Genomic DNA, 17,812 nt, shown 5'->3' with positions numbered 1-17,812 from the left:
ATATGGACTTCCTTATACTGAATCAGACCATTGGTCCATTTAGCACAGTACTGTCTACAGCAAGGTTTCCCAAACTTAAGTCTCCAGCTGTTTTTGGACTACAACTCCCTTCTTCCCTAGCTAGCAGGACCGATGGTCAGGGATGATGGGAACTGTAGTCCACGAACAGCATGAGACCCAAGTTTAGGAAACCCTAGATCAGTGTTTTTCAACTTGTGGGTCCCCAGATGTTGTTGGACTACAATTCCCATCATTCCTAGCCAGCATGACCAATGGTCAGGGATGATGGGAGTTGTAGTCCAACAACATCTGGGGACCCACAGGTTGAGAACCGCTGCCCTAGATAGACACTGACTGGCAGACAGGTCTGGATTAAGACCTTCAGAGGCCCCCAAGCACTTAAAAGATTTTGGTGCCCCCATATATATCTAATTCAAAATAGAAACAATAATAAACTGTAAAATTTCATTTTTTCTAAATGAAGCGAAACCTACAGTAAGATGGAAAACAATGTTCATTTTTGTGCACTTCCACTTTATTTATATTTGAAAAATCCTTTTTCTCATTGCACAGTCTTTGATCAGATCCTCAAGACTAATCTTACGTAACACATCTGCTGCAATACTTGGTAGAGATGGGGCACACAGCCTGCCTTGTTGCACTGTTGTCCCATTGGGATTCGTAATACACTTCAGCTGAGAAAATGAACACTCAGCTGAGCAGTTTGAAGCCATTAATGTTAAAAATCTGGCAATGGAAAATGTCTTTGGTGCCCCCTTCCCTTTATGCCCTAGGTAAAGGTAAAGGAACTGCTAGGTTGGCAGAAGCTGGGACTGAGCAACGGGAGCTCACCCTATCACAGGGATTTGAACCGCCGACCTTCTGATCGGCAAGCCCTAGGCTCTGAGGTTTAGACCACAGCGCCACCTGCGTCCATTTTATGCCCTAAGCACATGCTTATTTTGTTTAATGGTTAAGCCAGCCCTCTTGGCAGAGCTTCAGGCAATGGACCTCCTAACCCTACCTGGAGTTGCCAAGGATTGAAGATGGGACCTTTGGTGTGTAAATCAAACATTCTAACCCTGAATTACGCCCCTTTCCTGTTGAAAGTAAGTACCTAAGAACAGTGGCAGAGCATCTGTCCACACTGCCCAGGGCAAGTGCGCTCCCGAGGGGGGCATGGTGTGGAGGGTGCCCCCCCCCAAGTGTGTAATAGCCAGCTACCCATGGCGGACATTCTGCGCACCAAAACTGAACTACAATTCCCAAAGTTGCCTGGGAAGATGGGTTGACTGTTAAATGCCTCTGGGAATTGTAGCTCTGCGAGAGGAACAGAGGTCTGCTAACAACTCTCAGCACCCTTAACAAACTGCAGCTCTCGGGTTCTTGAGGGGAAACCATGACCAGCACCATAAGGGCTTTAGATGTGTGGTGTGGTTCAAATCACAGAACTGCAGTGTTGGAAGGGGCGCCTGTGAGATTTGAAACACAAGAGCAGTCAAGTACAACATTCCTAGAGTGAACATGTTTACACATAGGGAGGAATGTTTGTCCAGCCAGCAGGTAAACTTCCTGTTTCCTTCTGGGCTGGGACAGACTTCCTCTGCATGTGACTAGAGGTGGGCGTGGCGTCACCTGTGCAGGTAACAAGAAAAGCACAGGGCAGGACAGCCATCTCTCTCTCTTTGACTACATGTATCGAAGAAGCAACATCTGCTTAGCCAAAGATGCTCTCTTGGCCTCCACTCAGGAGAGGACAGAGGGACTGTCTCCTTATGAGATAGTTTCCAGGTGTATGTTACTTTTCTAAGCTAAATCTGCCTTCTGGGATCCGATTGTGAACAGAATGTGAGTAAACTCTTTTTATACTTTTATAGAAGACTGTGTCATGTCTTATCTTCTATAAGGGAATAAGGGGAAAATACCAGAGCAGTTATTATAGAGGCTTTAGCGAGCCTGAGCAAACGCATCCACTGTGAGTTTAAAAGGGGGAATGTTACTCTGCTAAATTGTGAACTTGTTTACACAAGATGGAAAGGCTATAATCAAACAATATATCCTCTCCTGCATCCCTGAACATTCCCACAGCGCCGAGAGCCATCCAGTCTAACCCCCTACAATGAAGGGCTCCATTGGACTTGCTTGAAGGACTGTGAAGCGAGGCTTCCATTCAGAGAACCAGCAAACTGAAAACAATCCACCTGGATGCTCCCTCTTCCCAGGAAGCTGAACTCTCCTGTTGGCAGGTTTGGGACACTGGCATTTTGCAGAACCCCATAATGACAAGACTGCCTGTGGCTGAGTTGCTGACAGCACTTGGAAGTATGTTTCTCAGCAAGCAATTTATGCTACAACCCTGCCGTGCTTGGCTGCCATTAGGCAGTCAGTCCCCAGGTTTGAAAGAGGTTCATTCCAGTCCCTCGAGTGGGTCTTGTTATTGGGGTCCCACCTCGCATCACCTTTTGACTCTAAACGCATCAGACTCTAAATACAGCGGCGTAAAGATACCCAAAATAATGAGCTATAGCACGATCTCTGCGCACACGCTATGCATATAGTTGCAAGTCTCTCTCTCTCTGTTTAAGTAGACGTCTTAGAAGCTCTTATTAAAAAGGCAATCGAGGCATTTGTGTATTTTGTTCTGTATTTTAAGGGAGGCCCGCGTGTTGCAGAACTGGCTTGCTGGCAGCAAGATGACAGGTCATTACTTTGCATCCTCCAAATTCTATGTGCCGATAAGAAAACTGCACCAATTTGATGTTTTATCAGTTTCCCGGATGGAAGGGGGAATTATGCAGGCCTAGATAACGATTCTAACCACTTTGCCATAGATTAGAGTTTCGCTTTTTGGGGGGAGGCATCGTTATAACCACAGTATGCGTGTATGCATCCACCGTAGCAAACTTTCTTCCCTTGCTCACTCCCAACACTAAAAAGCAGAGAAAGAATGTTATTTTGAAAGAGGAACAGCAAAAGGCTAAAGCATGGGGGCAAATATTAAGGGTACTGCAGGACACTGAGCAAAATCAAGCTGTAACACTCATTGTTCCAGCTTACAGTATAAAGGTACATGAGTAGGGTTGCCATATTTCAAAAAGTGAAAATCCAGGTGCAAAAGTTGGGGGGGGGGTTGTTTTGTTTTTGGCAAAGTTGTTGAGCAAAATCTCAAAAAAAGAGAGAGAACTTTTGAGCTATTTTTAATGAGATTTGCCAAAACCTACACTACCAACATGGGTTGCCACACATCCGGATTTTCCTGGACATTTCAGCAATTTCCGCCTGGACTCTGTTTAGGAGGGCTGAATACTGGCTATGTCCATATGGCAACCCAATACATGAGGCTACCACCTTGCTGAAGCTAAGCAGGTCTGGGCCTGGTCAGTAACTGGATGGGTGACCGTGCTGGGAACACATATATACCACCTTGGACTCCATGGCGGAAATGGGTGGGATATAAATTGTTGTTGTTACTGGCATCCGTCTGCCTCAAAGGACAATGGAGTGTGCCTTGGGGGGTGAACTCAAACTGCAGCATCAAAGTGACCTCTCCGGGCTGCAAGCCTGGACAGTGTGTAGGGAGGTCCTGGGCTGGCCAGATGACAAGACCCTGTTGTAAACAAAAATCTGGCATTTTCCCCTTATGGGGTATCCAAGAGCCCATATAGAGTCCTTACGTAGGTTCCCTATTGGTAGGAGAAAATAACAGAGGCCAACCAGAGAATATTGAGAAGCAAAGCAGCTAGTAAGCCTGATCTTTATTGATCTGTTGCAACAGGGTGCTCCCCCCCCCCCACACACAGGAGGGAGGAGGAACCCAGAACAATGGCGTGCAAGGCCTTATAAAGACATTTTAAATTCCCTGCCCTGGAGCTCAAGACCACCCCTCCATACATCATACATACATTACAGAAGGGGTGTAACCCAAGACCACCACACACACACCCCGATACATCATACCTACATCACAGAAAGGGAGGTTTACAGCAGAAATCTGAGTGGTTTGTTTACCTCCTGTCTGCCAGGTTACCTGTTTAATGGTCACTTGATTGGATTGCCTGGGAAGTCTGGCCAGTCTTTTGTAATGATAAATACTTAGTTCCTGAGCCAGGTCACAGCCTCACTCCCTATTCATATCTTACATGTCCCCTTAAGACAGGATTTGTGAAGGAAAAGACAATGGGGAGGCTTTTCCATTTTCCTTTGACCTTGCAGAGAAAACATTTGCTCAGTTTGGGAATCAAAATGGTTTCAGGTCGGTCTTCCTGCACTGATCTATGTACGTGCTAGGTTGGTACACTTATGAACATTTAACAGATATCTAAGACCTCAAAATTCCTATCACAACCCCCCTCTCGGTCTCACTGATGTGGTCCAAAGGAAAGCAGAGCAAGATGCTTGGCATCATCTTGGCTGCAGGAGTTGCTGGAAAGAGGTGCTGAGCCGAGGAGGCGCCAAACTGAGAAAATCCATAATTAAAGAAGATCTATTTGGGAGGGCCTTTGTTGGCAAGGTGATGTCTCTAATTTTTAAGACAGCATCTTAAAAAGTAGAGACACCACCTTGCCAACAAAGGTCCGTATAGTAAAAGCTATGGTTTTCCCAGTAGTGATGTATGGAAGTGAGAGATGGACCATAAAGAAGGCTGATCGCCAAAGAATTGATGCTTTTGAATTATGGTGCTGGAGGAGACTCTTGAGAGTCCCATGGACTGCAAGAAGATCAAACCTATTCATTCTGAAGGAAATCAGCCCTGAGTGCTCACAGGAAAGACAGATCCTGAAGCTGTGGCTCCAGGACTTTGGCCACCTCATGAGAAGAGAAGACTCCCTGGAAAAGACCCTGATGTTGGGAAAGATGGAGGGCACAAGGAGAAGGGGACGACAGAGGACGAGCTGGTTGGACAGTGTTCTCGAAGCTACCAGCATGAGTTTGACCAAACTGTGGGAGGCAGTGGAAGACAGGAGTGCCTGGCGTGCTCTGGTCCATGGGGTCACGAAGAGTCGGACACGACTAAATGACTAAACAACAACAACATTTGGGAGGGGGGCAAATGTTGGCCCCACTCAGAGTGCCATATTACCAAAGATTACCAAAGTCCCGCCTGATGCCTTGTTTTCCCTATTTCTGCTTAATTTGCTTCTTCCCGTAACTTTCTAGAAAAGGAATGCAAGTTGTATTGTTTGTGTACAGGTGACTGGCTTTATTTTCAATGTTTCTTTACACAGCAACAAAAAGAAATATTCTTTGCAGTTGTCTCCTTCTTGAGCATGTCTGCTCAGAGGCAAATCCCACTTACTTTAACTTTCTTTGGAAATAAGTGTGTGCCCTTAAGTCAATAGTCTTGGCTCCGATTTCTCAGAAGCAGCCAACTTTAACTAGCTCATTGATGGGAGTAAAAGAGGAATTTGCTATATACTCACTGTTTGTCTCGCCTCTGTGTCAAACTTCAGAAAGGCATTTCCGCCCGTGATACTCTGATCGCTTCCTAAAGGAAGAAAGTTTAAAAAGAAGAATATTGGAGACAATGGTCATGTCCTTGTTCACACAGTTAAGTGATAGACGCCCTTATTTCAAACTAGCAGAGGTTTCCGAGCACCATAGCCTTGAGAGGGGGACAGCCTCCCCCAACCTGGTGCCCCCTCCAAATGTTTGGACTACAATTTCCTTTGGTCCAAAATCTCTGGAAGGAGCCAAATTGAGGAAGGCTGCTGTAGAATATGGTAGCACCTGTTCCCCTCCCCCAGTGACAAGTTGACACTTGGCAGGGAAATTGTCCAAGGGGGGGAAATAACCTTCCTCTGCCACAGTCCCAATCTAGATAGGCAGCCCCCACCCCAGTTGATTTTTATAAACAGGGGAAATTGTTATTGTAGGTGCGTGTTGTTGTTTTTTATAGTATTTTTATTAGGATTTTCACATAAAAGAAGAAAAATAAAAATACAAAGAAGTAAAAACAAATAAAAACCATTCAATTATCATAATATTTCTTGTGTTTGCTTGTTTCCCGGACTTCCCCACGCCTCCCCTCTCTGTATTCCAGTTCAGTTATTTAGTCAGCAAATCCCTTCCCTCTACCTTATCCTTATCTTTATCTTAGTATATTATACCTTTAGTTTTTCCTCTTTTGACCATCCATTTTTTCATATTCCTTCACCACATTATTACTAATAACCCTTTAACTTCAATCCAAAATCATTCTAACATTCATTAATTTTATAATATTTCTGTAGATAGTCTTTAAATTTCTTCCAATCTTCCTCCACCAGCTCTTCTCCCTGGTCTCGGATTCTGCCAGTCATTTCCTCCAATTCCATGTAGCCCATCACCTTCATCTGCCATTCTTCCAGAGTGGGTAGATCTTGTGTCTTCCAATACTTTGCGATAAGTATTCTTGCTGCTGTTGTGGCATACATAAAGAAAGTTCTATCCTTCCTTGGCACCAATTGGCCGACCATGCCCAGGAGAAAGGCCTCTGGTTTCTTCGGGAAGGTGTATTTAAACACCTTTTTCATTTCATCGTAGATCATTTCCCAGAAGGTCTTAATCCGTGGGCACGTCCACCAAAGGTGAAGGAATGTACCTTCAGTTTCTTTACATTTCCAACATTTGTTATCGGGCAAATGATAAATTTTCGCTAGCTTGACTGGTGTCATGTACCACCTGTATATCATTTTCATAATATTTTCTCTTAAGGCATTACATGCCGTACATTTCATACCTGTAGGTGCATTTTGGAATCACAAGCTAAGAGTCACAGCTTTTCCTAGCTTGGGCCATGTTGATCACTGGGACAAGACGGTTTGATCGTATTACACCGATCCTGGCCCAACAGCACTATCTTCTGGGCCCAGTTCAAAGTTCTGGTTTTGACCTATAAAGCCTTAAAACGGCTCAGGACCACAATGCCTCAAGGACCACCGCTCCCCATCGAAACCAACCCAGACTCTGTGTTCATCATCTGAGGTCATCCTTCATGTGCCTCTTCCGCATGAGGTCTGGAGCATGGCAACATGGGAACAGGGCCTTTTCTGCAGTGGCCCTCCCCAGGGAGGTTCGCCCGATGCCTTTATTATATATCTTTAGACACCAGGCAAAAACATTCCCCTTCATCAAGGCCTTTGGCTGATTAATATTATACAGTGGTACCTCAGGTTAAGAACTTAATTCGTTCTGGAGGTCCGTTCTTAACCTGAAATTGTTCTTAACCTGAGGTACCACTTTAGCTAATGGGACCTCCCACTGCCGCCGCCACGCAATTTCTGTTCTCATCCTGAAGCAAAGTTCTTAACCCGAGGTACTATTTCTGGGTTAGCGGAGTCTGTAACCTGAAGCGTCTGTAACCCGAGGTACCACTGTACAGCCTTTTAAATGTATTTGTGGGAAGGGGTGTTATTGTTTTGTTGTTTCTGTCTTAGCTATTTATTTGTGCTTTTGTCTTGTATTTTTATCTTATGAACCGCCCTTTTGATAAAGGGAAGCATATAAATCTAATAAATAAAAATAAAATAAACTTGGGGCCCTCCATAATTTATTAGGCTACAACTCCCACTATCCCTTACTGCCTTCGCTGTGTTAGACTGTACAGGCTCCTCAGAGCAACCTGTCTTTGGGTTGTGATTCTGGTTGCAGCTGGTGGAGCTTGTGGTCCAAAACAACTGAAGGCCCTCCGGTTGGGGAATGCTGCACAATTGCAGTGAATACTGTTGGGAAATGTTAAACATTCACCACTTTGGCTCCTTTTACTAAGAAGCTGGTTCTCTCGTCAGAGTTGACTCAAGCAGAAATAACAGGAAAGAAACAAAAAAAGCACAATCCTTTATATTTGCAGGTGTCCACGCACTCTTGAAATTTCATTCCTGGCAGATAGGCAATGAGCATGGACCCTTCAAGCCTCAACGGTTGCAAAGGGATTCATCCTGCATGGCTAGAAAGGGTGAACAGCCACTATCCATTCCTCCGTGGTCTGAACACCCCTTTCTACGTTGGAACGGACAGGATGTAATTGGCAGCCTTGTTCAAATATCCATTTGAACATATGGACTGCCTGTGTTAATGGATACATTTAAGCCAGGACCGACAGAATGTTTTCACGGTGAGTACCAGATGTAGATATTTATTTCCCTTTTCTCTGCTGTAGCTGCAAAAATAATTGTTTTTTAACGCGTGCCCCCACTGCTTTGCAGTTGCTGTATTTCCAAAACCATCTCCACCCCCCCCCCCCCCACTGACAGGTACAACCCTTTGGGAAACAGTGGTGTTAAAAAAAACCACACTAATAAGGAAATCGAGATGCAGCCGACAATCCCAGGAGGCAAACTGTGCCGGGCAAGGCACGCGACAGTTTGCAGAATGCTCGTCAATATCCTTTAATTCAGAGAGCAGGCACAGGCTTGCACTAAGGTCAGCAACAAGCGCCATCCGCCACCCCATTCTCCCTTCCCCAAAGCTGCTAACGATTCCTTCTGCTGCGGAGACCCTTAACAGCATCCGACCTCCTGCCCTTTAGCCCGTCGCTTCTCCTTCGTTGCCGCGCCAGCCGAGATCATTAGGCTGATGTGCAACGGCTGCGCTCAAAGCTAATGGTTTGGTCCCCGGCCACAAAGCTGATAAACACCAGCAAGCCATCAACAAGAAGGGAAAGGGAAATGCTTCGCGCAGCCAGCTCAAAAAGCGGTCTTACAGATAGTCCCGATACCCTACAAGGGGTGGGAAAGCTCAGGCCTCTCTATTAGGCCAGGGGGATTCTCCCCACACCATCCGCCAGCCATCCCCAAACCAATCCTCTCTCTCTCCGGGACATGACCTAGATCGGCTTTCCTTTGCACCCTCTTTTGGTGTTTTGGCCTGGCTGGAATGTGTCCTCAAACACTGATATCGTGGAGTGGTTGGATGCAGAGGAATGGTGGGAGTAATAATAATAATAATTTATTATTTATACCCCGCCCATCTGGCTGGGTTTCCCCAGCCACTCTGGGCAGCTTCCAACAAAACACTAAAATACAATAACCTAAAAAGGTAAAGGTACCCCTGCCCATAGGGGCCAGTCTTGACAGACTCTAGGGTTGTGCGCCCATCTCACTCAAGAGGCCGGGAGCCAGCGCTGTCCGCAGACACTTCCGGGTCACGTGGCCAGCGTGACATCGCTGCTCTGGCGAGCCAGAGCCGCACACGGAAACACCGTTTACCTTCCCGCTAGAAAGCGATCCCTATTTATCTACTTGCACTTAAGAGTGCTTTTGAACTGCTAGGTTGGCAGGCGCTGGGACCGAATGACGGGAGCGCACCCCGCCGTGGGGATTCGAACCGCCGACCTTTCGATCGGCAAGCCCTAGGCGCTGAGGCTTTTACCCACAGCACCACCCACGTCCCTATTAAACATTAAAAACATAACCTATTAAACATTAAAACATAACCTATTAAACATTAAAAGCTTCCCTAAACAGGGCTGCCTTCAGGTGTCTTTTAAAAGTTTGGTAGTTATTTTTCTCTTTGACATCTGGTGGGAGGGCTTTCCACAGAGCAGGTGCCACTACCGAGAAGGCCCTCTGCCTGGTTCCCTGTAACTTGGCTTCTCGCAGTGAGGCACCAGTTAGGGAACCACCAAGGAAAGAAGGCTCAGAGCCCAGGGAGTGGTGGTGAGACGACAGTGAGTGGTCAGAGGGAAAAGGCTGGAGGAAGAGGTGTGGGAAGCTGAAAGAATAACAGGGCTTCATTTTCATTTTTTATTTGTATGCTGCCTTTCCACAGTTAAAAAAACAATGCTCAAGGCGACTTACAGCATGACAAGATTTACATAATTACATAATTCATAAACAATAAATAGGTAAAGGGACCTGAAATATACTCAGAGTCGCAAAGTGATTTCATGCTCTTTATTCAGCTCATAGTGGTGAGGAGGAATGAATGAAAGTCCCCTCAAAGTATCTGCTTTATATACATTATTTACACAATGGGCTGCACATGATTGGCTAATTCTGGAATTCTACTGTAAGCCAATCAGGTTGTGGATTCACTTATATCTGGAGCATGATTGGTGGTTCCTATCAACCAATCATACTGCTGCATTGTTCTAGGACCAATCAGACTTCTGCATTCTGAATCCTATTGTTCTAGGACCAATCAGACTGCTGCAATTTGGATCCTATTGTTCTAGGACCAATCAGACTGCTGCAGTTTGGATCCTATTCAACTCAGTACATAACAGGACCCCTGACCATTAGCACTAATCTTGCTTTCTCGGCCGTGGGAGCCGGCGTACAGCTTCCGGGTCATGTGGCCAGCATGACTAAGCTGTTTCTGGTGAACCAGAGCAGCGCACGTAAACGCCGTTTACCTTCCCACCAGAGTGGTACCTATTTATCTACTTGCACTTTGACGTGCTTTCGAACTGCAAGGTTGGCAGGAGCAGGGACCGAGCAACGGGAGCTCAGCCCGTCGCGGGGATTCGAACCGCCAACCTTCTGATCGGCAAGTCCTAGGCTCATTGGTTTAACCCACAGTGCCACCTGCGTCCCCAAAAAACCAATAAATAAACCACATCAAAAAAATACACAACCAAATGGGAAGCAATTTCCACATAAATCAAAATCTGAAACTAAGAATACAGCATTAATATCACAGTTTCTTCATGAGAGAAGTCCACAATCAGAGGCAGAAATGCCATTTTGACAACACAGAAATCGCCATCTGCATGAGCCAGCCGCACAAATGCAGATCTGAATCACCATCATGCACCGCGTGTGCAAAAAGTATTATTGCGCAAAGAAAGCTTTCATCATTCATTAATAAGCCACAGATTTGCTGATAACATTTACACCCTTGCAGCAAGTTCGGGACACTTATCCGCAACCTCACACCTGGGCTGTGTGTGGAAGAACCACTGCTATTCACGACATGCCAAGCCTCAACATTACCTGCAGGCTCATGGCTATGGGATCCCAGGAGCCTCGCCCACTTGCCCTGTAATCTCTATTTTAGCTGCTCTCCAACCAGCTGGTTGATAAAGAGCTGCAGAGCTTATTATGGGGAAGGGCTGTAGCTCAGTGAAAGCACACTTGCTTTGCATGCAGAAGGTCCCAAGTTAAATCTCCAGCATCTCCAGATAGGGCTAGAAAGGACCCTGGCTGAAATCCCAGGGAGAAACTATGCAGATGATACCAAAGCAGACGAGCCGATGGTCTGATTCAGCATGAGGCACCTTCCTACGTTCCTATATCGATTATTGAGGGGAAGTGCGTGGAACAGGTCTGGGAATGGAGTTGAGAGATGACCTAACCTGGGGAGAAAACAGCATAGACCTGATGAAGAGAGCACAGCAGAGGTTATGTTTTCTGAGAATCCTCCAGAAAAACAATCTCTCAAAGGACCTGTTGATGGCATTTTACCATTGTACTGTGGAGAGTGTATTAACTTATGGTCTGTGTGTGTGGTTTGGGAGCTCCACGGTCAGGGGAAAAACAATGCTGTCCAGGGTTGTAAAGACTGCTGAGAGAATAATTGGGTGCACTCTTCCCACCTTGGATCAAATCTATGCTTCCAGGTGCCATAAGAAAGCTGCAGAGATAGTGCAGGATAGTGCGCACCCCGGAAATGATCTCTTTCAGCTTCTGCCTTCTGGAAGAAGGTACAGGGTTATAAAGACTAGGACAAGCCGCCTGAGAAACAGTTTCTCTCCAAATGCTATTTTGGTTTTAAACGCAGTGTAAGGTGGTCTTTATGTGAGTATATTGTATTCAATTATGGGGTATCAGAGTTTTTAGGGGCTAACCAGGCTGGGATAGCTGGGATAACAGGATTGTTGGGTTTTGAATGTCTCATGTAGATTTTTTCAATTTTGTTGTTCTGTTTGGGACAATGACAATAAAGATTACCGTATCGTATCATATTAAAAATTGAGATTTGTAGGCTGCTAGACTAGCGATGGGAGGGACGCGGGTGGCGCTGTGGGTAAAAGCCTCAGCGCCTAGGGCTTGCCGATCGAAAGGTTGGCGGTTCGAATCCCCGCGGCGGGGTGCGCTCCCGTTGCTCGGTCCCAGCGCCTGCCAACCTAGCACCTCCGGGTGCAAGTAGATAAATAGGGACCGCTTACTGGCGGGAAGATAAACGGCGTTTCTGTGTGCTGCGCTGGCTCGCCAGATGCGGCTTTGTCACGCTGGCCACGTGACCCGGAAGTGTCTCCGGACAGCACTGGCCCCCGGCCTCTTAAGTGAAATGGGCGCACAACCCTAGAGTCTGTCAAGACTGGCCCTTACGGGCAGGGGTACCTTTACCTTTACCTTTTTTAGACTAGCGATACAATCTTGAGAAAACAAGAGGAAGAGATGTTTGATGCTCCTACTGCCTGACTGTCCTAGTTCAGGGAAGGGATATAAGGTCAGCATTTCCCCTTCAGCTCTTTGCCACAGCAACCCGTTCCCTGCCTTGCTGCATTTGACTCCTTGCTTCTTGATCCTTGGACCCCTGACTTCATGACTCCCAGCTCTCTGACCCTCAGACTCTTGGCTTTCTGACTCCTGGCATCTGGACTCCCATTGCTGCTCCCACCCTCTTGCTCCTGGTCCCGACGTCCCCAGCTGGGACTTCGATTGCCCATGAACCAGACTGTGACACAGGGGACTGAAAAGGGATGAGCGAAGGACGTTTCCATGCAGGTGTAGTCTCTGCTTGCGAGTGTGCAGCCCATAAACTGGTGGAGGGGAAGTGGTCCCCTGTTGCTGCAACTGCTCCATAGAGCGCAGACCTGGGAATAGCTGCCTAGATGCTAGACAGGTGTGTGTGGGTATCTAGAGCAGCAGAAGCGACTGTGTTATCTTTGAGAGTAAAGAGTTAACTCTCTGCTGTGTGCATTCCTCTGGCTGGGAAGCGCCCTTGGCACCTACTGGCTGTCTAGGGCAGGGCCAACAATGCAACACCCACAAATACATATGTGACGGCAGGGTCCCCTCCCACCGCTGAAGTTAGCTCTCAAAGAAGCTTTCTATTGTAGTCAGTGTGTGTGTGTGTGGTGTCCGTGACAGTTTCTCCAGCTTGCAAATGTGCCCTCCTGCCCAGAAAAAGCCCGCTAGTGATCTAGAGCAGGGGTCAGCAAACTTTTTCAGCAGGGGGCCGGTCCACTGTCCCTCAGACCTTGTGGGGGGCCAGACTATATTTTGAAGAAGAAAAAATGAATGAATTCCTATGCCCCACAAATAACCCAGAGATGCATTGAAAATAAAAGCACACATTCTACTCATGTAAAAACACCAGGCAGGCCCCACAAATAACCCAGAGATGCAATGAAAATAAAAGTACACATTCTACTCATGTAAAAACACCAGGCAGGCCCCACAAATAACCCAGAGATGCACTGAAAATAAAAGGACACACTCTGCTCATGTAAAAACACACTGATTCCCGGACCATCCACGAGCCAGATTTAGAAGGCGATTGGGCCAGATGCAGCCCCCAGGCCCTAGTTTGCCTCCCCATGCTCTAGAGTCTCAGTGTCTTTTCAACAGCCTATTACTCCATTTGTTTAATTTGAGATGCAGGAGACTGAACTCGAGACATTCTGCATGCAAAGCCGGTGGCTCCACCGCTGAGCACCTGAGACCCAGGGTAGCCCCTCTTAAACAGAGGATGCTGGACTAGATGGATGATGGGCCTGATCCAGCCGGGCTCTTTTGAGGCTCTTATGGAGTCTCATTCCCAAGCAGCTTGACTGAGAATAATCTCCTGCACCCTCCTCCATCCCAGGCTGAAGAAGTTGGTCATCCTTCTTCAGAAGGGCACTGTCGTTTTTACTCATCCTATCAACAGGATGGACTCTGAGAAACCCCAAGAACATCAATCAGCCCTTTCCAGCTGGGAGGAGCAGATTGGAGAAAGCAAAAAAAAAACACACACACCTCAGGATCCCACGTGGCTGTCTAATTCAAATTGCTCTATGGCCGGTCTAATTTCTCCCCATTGACTTGAGGAACAAAAACTTATATTCACCACAAGACTATCGCTGTGTTTCTCCCCCACCCACCCTCCAGATCCAGATGCAGGTTTTCTTCCTTTTCCTTTTAAGTCTCTACATTCATTATTTGAAAATGGACTGATTTTCTTTTTGGAGAGCTGCGCACTAGTTTGTATAATAAAATGACGGGGCAGATATACAGATTTTCCACCAATTCATTCCCCCTCCTTTTGAAAAGAAATCTATTCATTTGAACAAACGCCAGATAAAACCTTTTGTGCTCGGTTTTGTTCCGTCAGATAGACGTTGTCTCCTTCTTCTTTTCCTGCCTCCACCCTTCTCTCCTTCTATTTCTGCGTGCTGATAACGAATTTTCGCCGTACGAGCCCTAATCCAGACGAGTGACTGCTTTATCAGTAGCTATAACTTTGTGTTTTTAATTTCTCCCGGTAACTGGGAATTGCTTGCCACTATCTACATCTCAAAATACCTCAAATGTGTGGGGTGTGGATTCCCCACAGCCACCAGCTTCACTTTTCCTATCGCTGCCAAATTCTGGTTGGGCCATTATTTGATAGCACACATCAAGTATCCTCCTTCTAACTATCTTTATATTTGGTTGTGCCTTTTGAAAGAAATTTGTCCTAACAGCTGGTTTTGCTCAAAGACTGGGAAAGAATGAGAGAAGGAGAAGAAGAAGAAGAAGAAGAAGAAGAAGAAGAAGAAGAAGAAGAAGAGTAGTAGTAGTAGTAGTAGTAGTAGTAGTTTGGATTTGATATCCCGCTTTATCACTGCCCTTCAGGAGTCTCAAAGCAGCTAACATTCTCCTTTCCCTTCCTCCCCCACAACAAACTCTGTGAGGTGAGTGGGGCTGAGAGACTTCAGAGAAGTGTGACTGGCCGAAGGTCACCCAGCAGCTGCATGTGGAGGAGCGGGAAATCGAACCTGGTTCACCAGATTACGAGTCCACCACTCTTAACCACTACACCACACTGGTGACAACAAATAATAATTAACTATAACACTGCCGGCCATCAAAACCCAACTGCATCTGTTATAATCCCTTGATTTGTATTTCCTGAACTGGTAATCAGGGTCCAATGAACCTGGTGATAGCAAGCAGCAGTCCAACTGCACCAGGACTTGTGGAACTGGAACCATGACCCCCATGAGTATTTTCCCTTGAGCTTGAGGAGCCAAGCATATCTCGCACAACAACCACCTAGGGAGTGAACCAGATGGGAGAACATGGAGAATGTCCATCTCTTGCCAAGCATCTCTCACACAACAACTACCTGGGGAGTGAACCAGATGGGAGAACATAGAGAATGTCCATCTTCAGGCCAACAGACTCCCTATAAGAGACTGTGCCCACAGAGGAAGCAGAGCATGAGAGGGGTGACTTAAAAGGCCTTGGTTCGCCTTGGAGAAAGTGGCTCACAAGGAGCTCTCCTTGGTCCTACAAGAACCAACTTCCCTTGCTCCACAAGACCAGAGTGAGGCAGTCCAGGTTTAACTACAAGTTCAGACACCATGGCAAGCTGTGCTTAAGCAAAAAAAAAAGATGCAAGAGCTTCTGAATTCCAACTCACAGTAAGGCTGGGCGATATATCATGCAAAACTGGTTTCAAGTCCATATCACGATATTGGTTTCATAATTTTTGACCTGGCACTATATTGCGATTCATGATGTATGAGTGTGTACTCTGCAAAAATCACAACATAGGGGAAAACGGTGAAGCCAACCAGTGTCTCTATGTAGCTCCATCCTTACTTAAGACATCATGATATATCAGTATATCGCAATGTTTAGCTGGTGAGATATCGCGTTGTTGAAAACTAGTCATCGCCCAGCCCTACCTCACAGCTGAAGAGAGAAGGAATGTCTTTTTACTTCTCTGAGTTACTGAGGTCCAATGTGAGCATCAGGAAGATAAGAATCTGCCTTACGCCACATCAGACCATCGGTCCATCTAGCCCAGTACTGGCAGCACTGATTGGCAGCAGCTCTCCAGTGTTTCAGACAGAGACCTCTCCCACCCCAACCTGGAGATGCTGCAGAATGAACCCTGTGATCACCTGGAAGCAAACCAGATGCTCTGCGACTGAGCCGCTACCCTTCCCCAAAGCTCACTGAGGCTTCTTCCTGTAATCCTGAACTATGGTTTATCATTTGTCTGAACTAGCCCACCAACTCCTCCAGGAGGTGCCTGCTTAGGAAATGTGCATCATCTAATAGCTAAGGCCCAAGGGCGGCTTCGAATAAAAGGACACTGTGGCTTTATTGCGGTGCCGAAACAACTTTCCGACGCTCACCCTGCTCCACCCAGTTTTACAAGCACCCTTGGAGCAAAGAGCTGGATCAAAACGCCCTGAGCATTTCCAATCCAAAACAGAACCATTTCTCTCCCAGTGTGAGCACCGGAGGTGAAAGAGCAGGGAGGGGGACATACCACCCTATTCTGCAGCTTTTCAGACCTTCTCCATCCAGCAGCCTACAACCCCTGGAGCACTTTTGCAGCTGTTCCCTTTTTTTAAAAAAAAAAAATACCTGCAGGTTTTATTTCCATACGGCAAAGGGTGGTTGTATAAACTAATACAGTGGTACCTCGGGTTACATATGCCTCAGGTTACAGACGCTTCAGGTTACAGACTCCGCTAAAGAAATAGTACCTTGGGTTAAGAACTTTGCTTCAGGATGAGAACAGAAATCGCGTGGCGGCGGCAGGATGCTCCAATAGCTAAAGTGGTGCTTCAGGTTAAGAACAGTCTCAGGTTAAGAACGAACCTCCAGAACGAATTAAGTTCTTAACCCGAGGTACCACTGTATAAACATACGTGCAGCTGCGCTAAAAAACCCAGCCAACAGGCCCCCTGAGAAATGGAGGGCCAATGCAGGTTGAAGATCCAGCATTTGAACTTCTAGTAGCTGTTCCAGTTTTTGAGTCAGATTCACAAGACAGGTGAGTGGCGAAAAATTCACTGACTCCTGCCATGTCTGTCTCTCTTCACTCTTCTTCCATGCCATGTCTAAGAAGAAGAAGAGTTTGGATTTGATATCCCGCTTTATCACTACCCTAAGGAGTCTGAAAGCAGCTATCATTCTTCTTTCCCTTCCTCCCCCACAACAAACACTCTGTGAGGTGAGTGAGGCTGAGAGACTTCAGAGAAGTGTGACTGGCCCAAGGTCACCCAGCAGCTGCAAGTGGAGGAGCAGGGAATCGAACCCGGTTCACCAGATTACGAGTCCACCGCTCTTAACCACTACACCACGCTGGCTGTAAGGTACCAGCTGCCTCTGGACCAGTTGTTGTCAGGTTGTAACAATGGCATGGGAGGAACCAAAGATTAACATGCCCAGCAATAAGTTTATTCTCTGGGTCTGTTGACTTGGAGCAAGCAGTGCCTCGGAAAAATCACAGATCACCTGCTTTTACTGCCAATACTTCCAGAACGAATTAAGTTCTTAACCTGAGGTACCACTGTACGCTTGAAGCACAACTGAAGCACATTTTCCCGGGCAAGAATTCTGGGCACCATAATTTGTTAAGGGTTGCTGGGAATCATAACTCTGCAAGGGTTAAACCAGAATTATTGTGTGGGGGTGTGTGCATTGGATGTGCTTTAAAGGCATAGTGTGTACACAGCTAAAGACTGGCTATAATCTAACCTCCAGAAAAGCTTTGTGGGAGCAAACCAGGACGAGCGCCCAATAAACAGCTCGTCTGGTGGAGCCCCTAGATGAACGAGCCAAACTGGCTTCACCACGACCGTCTGTTCTGGGAAATGTCTTTAGCTGGTCAGAAGATGTTTGCAGCCGGAAGCTGCCAAACAGCCTCCTCTCTCTGCACAGCCCATCTCGCCCTCCGC

General features: G+C 46.6%; 1 protein-coding gene across 1 annotated transcript in view; it reads right to left on the bottom strand.

Moving 5' to 3' along the window:
- Positions 1–17,812, bottom strand: part of ZBTB7C (zinc finger and BTB domain containing 7C) — a 250,850-nt gene that overhangs the window by 145,785 nt on the left and 87,253 nt on the right. Inside the window, exon 2 of the mRNA XM_083402877.1 lies at positions 5,421–5,485. The gene's annotated coding sequence lies outside the window, so the exon portion shown is untranslated. The remainder of the gene's footprint in view (positions 1–5,420; positions 5,486–17,812) is intronic.

This window comes from Podarcis tiliguerta, assembly GCF_965153285.1.
Source record: "Podarcis tiliguerta genome assembly, chromosome: 11".
Taxonomy (NCBI): domain Eukaryota; kingdom Metazoa; phylum Chordata; class Lepidosauria; order Squamata; family Lacertidae; genus Podarcis; species Podarcis tiliguerta.
Note: the sequence above shows the minus strand (reverse complement) of the source record. Positions and strands in the feature narration are given on the sequence as shown.